The sequence below is a fragment of the Mastomys coucha genome, unplaced genomic scaffold (genome assembly GCF_008632895.1).
Source record: "Mastomys coucha isolate ucsf_1 unplaced genomic scaffold, UCSF_Mcou_1 pScaffold13, whole genome shotgun sequence".
Taxonomy (NCBI): Eukaryota; Metazoa; Chordata; class Mammalia; order Rodentia; family Muridae; genus Mastomys; species Mastomys coucha.
The window spans coordinates 17,060,598-17,064,379 of record NW_022196895.1 but is presented as its reverse complement, the minus strand read 5'-3'; the positions used below and the strand labels follow the sequence as shown (position 1 = coordinate 17,064,379).

At 45.0% G+C, this 3,782-nt stretch overlaps 1 protein-coding gene and 1 long non-coding RNA gene across 2 annotated transcripts in view; one reads left to right on the top strand and one right to left on the bottom strand.

Moving 5' to 3' along the window:
- LOC116086888 overlaps positions 1–2,213 on the bottom strand; it is a 21,795-nt gene extending 19,582 nt beyond the window's left edge. The window contains exons 1-2 of the long non-coding RNA XR_004117175.1: positions 2,129–2,213; positions 885–1,044 (exon numbers count right to left, since the gene is read on the bottom strand). This is a non-coding gene — a long non-coding RNA (uncharacterized LOC116086888). The remainder of the gene's footprint in view (positions 1–884; positions 1,045–2,128) is intronic.
- Positions 1–3,782, top strand: part of B4galt6 (beta-1,4-galactosyltransferase 6) — a 60,879-nt gene that overhangs the window by 44,089 nt on the left and 13,008 nt on the right. The window lies entirely within an intron of this gene.

Here is a 3,782-nt window from a genome sequence, read left to right as displayed (position 1 = left end):
AGAGGGGGAGAGAGAGAGAGAGGGAGAGAGGGGAAGAGGAGAGAGGAAGGAGAGAGAGAGAGAGAGGAAGAGAGAGAGGAAGAGAGAGAGAGGAAGAGAAGAGAGAGAGAGAGAGAGGAAGAGAAGAGAGAGAGAGAGAGGGGAAGAGGAGAGAGGAAGGAGAGAGAGAGAGAGGAAGAGAGAGAGAGAGAGAGAGAGAGAGAGAGAGAGAGAGAGAGAGAGAAAGAGAGAGAGGAAGAGAAGAGAGAGCGAGCGAGCAAGCTTCCTTATTCCATGCCCTTTTTATAGGCTGCCAGCAAATGATGTGGCCCAGATTAAAGGTGGCTCTTCCCTCCTCAAAAGCTCCAGATTAAAAGTAGATATTCCTAGTTAAAATGATTTAATTAAGAAAAAAAATCTTTCCCACATGTACCCAGCCACTTGGGTTTTAGATAATTTCAGATGTAGTCAAGTTGACAAGCAAGAATAGTCATCACAATGAAATGCATGAAGTTATTAGTTTTAAGCTGAACTAAATAAAACTGCAGGAGGAAATTGGAAGATCCTTTAGAGGTGAGCTATGCTTGCCAAGTTCTGTTCCACCCCCAGCCAGCCCCACCTTTGCTTGCGTGCATGATCCTAATAATGCCCCGTTCTAATGCCACACAGCTGAGGGGGAAAAGAAAGCAGTTACTAGGCATGTGTTCTTGAAGGCTCCCTTTCTCTGTTTTTTAAGTCAGTTTGTACTGCAGTCTTGCAATGTTAGAGATTCTAGAACTCTGTGGTTATTCCTGATGCCACAGGTTTGAGAGGAAGGTCCTTTGTAGGGCTGGCATCTTTTGGGGGCAGGCTCTCTTCCACAGGGGAATTGCATAGGGACAGATTGGTGCTTTTCAGGTGGTTACCTGGAATGTTGGCTTTCCATGCAGGGTTCATGTGAGGTCTTGAGTAAACTGCTCTGACATCTGCAGGCTCTGGCTTGATGGTGATGTCCTGATTAGGGACTCGAACTTCCTTATGTCACCCAAGGTCCCTCAGGGATGGGTCTTTGCCACCTGTGTCAGCCTACAAGAGATGTTAAGGGACATATGCCATTCTTGAGCAGTCATCAGACATTATGACTCTAGTAGAGGGAATAGATAAGAACTGCCCCCTCCCTTCTTTATCAATCTGAAATTTGTTCCTATAGGCACTGGAAATGAGGAAGATGAAGGGTGAACCCCAGCACCCCAGGAAAATGAGAGCTCAATAGCTCACGCTTGCTTCCGTCTAATTCAGTGGCAACAGCTAGCTGGGCTCTAAACCAGCCTGGTCTAAAGCTTCGCCATGCTGGGGCATGTAGGAGGTGTGTGGTTCAGGGTGTGAGAGGGGTGTATGTACACATCATACACACAAAAATAAATACATTTTAAAAACCAAATTACAGGGGCTGGAGAGATGGCTTAGTGATTAAGAGTGGTCGCTGCTCACACTGACGACTCGAGTTCCATTCCCGATACCCTGTTTGGGTGGCACACAGCCAGCTGTGACCGAGCATGGTTGCTGGGCAAAGTCTGTGTGGCAGGCATTTTCTTGATTGTCTTTTCACAGTGTACTTAGGAGGCAGTGAACAAGAGCAGAAGGTACACAACCGGTTCTGAAGTGGCAAGTGGCTGAGTGGTGCAAATATTCTTGAACGAAGTGGGGTGGTGAGAGAGCACTTGGGAAGATAAAGCATTGTTTCCAAATGTAGTGACCAATGTCCTCCATGGGACCTCCAGAAGAGAGGGGCTCCAGCAAGTCCACACATGTGGAAGAAGTGCTGATGACCCCACAAGACACTGGGCTTTCTTCTTTCTGGACAATAAATTACAAACTCTTAAAATAACATTTTATAGGTACAGAGGGAATGCCAAGTGAATTTTAAAGATATTATTTAGCTTTATTACACACACACACACACAGAGCTTAAGGCCTGTCACTTAAAATGTGGGTTGTAGTTGTGTGTTTTTCTGTATGCTGATGTTTTTCCTTCTGGCCCTGCTCCTGATATAACAGCTCTGAGGCTCAAATATATTTTCAGATAGATACCTAGGCCATAAACTTTGGCAGTTCCCGGCTAGTTCATAAGTTAATCATCTATTCTAAGGTCTGCCACGTGGCTGGTTACCTGGTCCTCAGTTTTCTGGTGCTGTCTCCATCAATGTTCTGGGGCCAATCTCCACCTGTCTCTATCCCAGCATCCTTCTCACTCTTCGCTGGATGTCCCACCTTCTAACTTCCTGTCTTAAGCTCATTGGTCAATCAGCTTTTTATTGACAGGTGAATGCTTTTCAGTCCACACAAGAGAGCGCATCTCTATCTGTGATAGCATCTGATTGTAATTTGGATATGCATTTGCTATTAAGATGTTGTTTAACCATTTTATTTGCCAGGACATTTTCTCAGTTTCTTACTAAGATAACAAACAAACAAACAAACAAACAAACAAACATCAAACAGCAGGGAGCTGGGGAGATGGCCCAGCAGTTAAGAGCACTGATTGTTCTTCCAGAGGTCCTGAGTTCAATTCCTGACAACCTATTACAACCATCTGTAATGGGATCCGATGCCTTTTCTGCTGTATTTGAGGACAGCGATGGTATACTCATAAATAAAATAAAAATAAAATCTAAAAAAATAAAAAAACTAAAACAAAACCCAAACAGCAACAAATAAACCAAACCAAAAACCAGCTCTTGGAGTTTTAGATACTTCTCTGAAGATTTCACGGCCTCAAGGGCTGTAACTTGGTATTTGCTGGCCTTTGTATGGTTAACTTCTCAATCTAATTGTATTTAATTCATGGGGGCAACTTTAGTCCAGACTGGTTTCTTTGCTTAAATAACTATAATCTGTCTTTTTTTTAAAAGATTTATTTTCATCTGTATGTCTGTGCGTTTGTATGTCCAGATGTCCTCAGAGGCCAGATGTCAGTCAGATCCCTAGGAACTGGAGTTATAGGTGGCTATGGACCGCTTACACTGGATATTGGGAATGGAACTCAGGTCCTCTGAATGAGCAGCAAGCATTCTTGACCACCAAGCCATCTCTCCAGCCTCTTTAATTTGGTTTTGGAAGTTTTTACTTATTTTTGTGTGTATAATGAGCATAGCGTGTGTGCTGTGACGTGGGGGAGGGGCCAGGGGAACTTTCAGGTGCTGGGTTTTCAGGCAGTTTTACCTGATGAGTCATCTCCCCGGCTCAGGATCTGTAATTTGTCTTTAGTGCTTTGGAGCTTGAGGCAAAGCCAAGAGGGGCAGATTTTTCTACAGTTCTGCTAGACCCTGGGCATGGCTGTAACACTCACTAGCTGCCTTCCCATTCTCATATCCACTGGGACCCCAGGCCCTTGGAGCTGGTTGGCTGCTGATTGAGTTAGGAAATCCTCAGCTGTGCCAACCATCAGAAACCCACAGCAAGTTCCTGCTTAGCACCTTCAGTGAGCAACAAGTGGGGAGCATGGGAGGAGTCTTGGATGCTTCTGTAGCATCATGCAGATCCCCAAGAGCTTGAGCTCTTCTGGGGATCTAAGAGAGATCTTCTGGGGCCAGTCAAATGGAAGCAGGGTTCTCAGGGGGGAGTGAATCATGGTGGTGCCCCTAACTTACCAAATGGGAAGTCACCAGTGGGAGTCCCAGCTTCTTAGCATTGTCTCTGTCCTAGCTGTCACACTAGTAAAGGAAAGAGACGAGTGGTTTTCTAGCCTCAGAACCTTCAAGCTTACTGAGTAAACCCTTGATAGCTCAGTTTGTCTCTTCTGCAATTCTGGCAATATACATGTC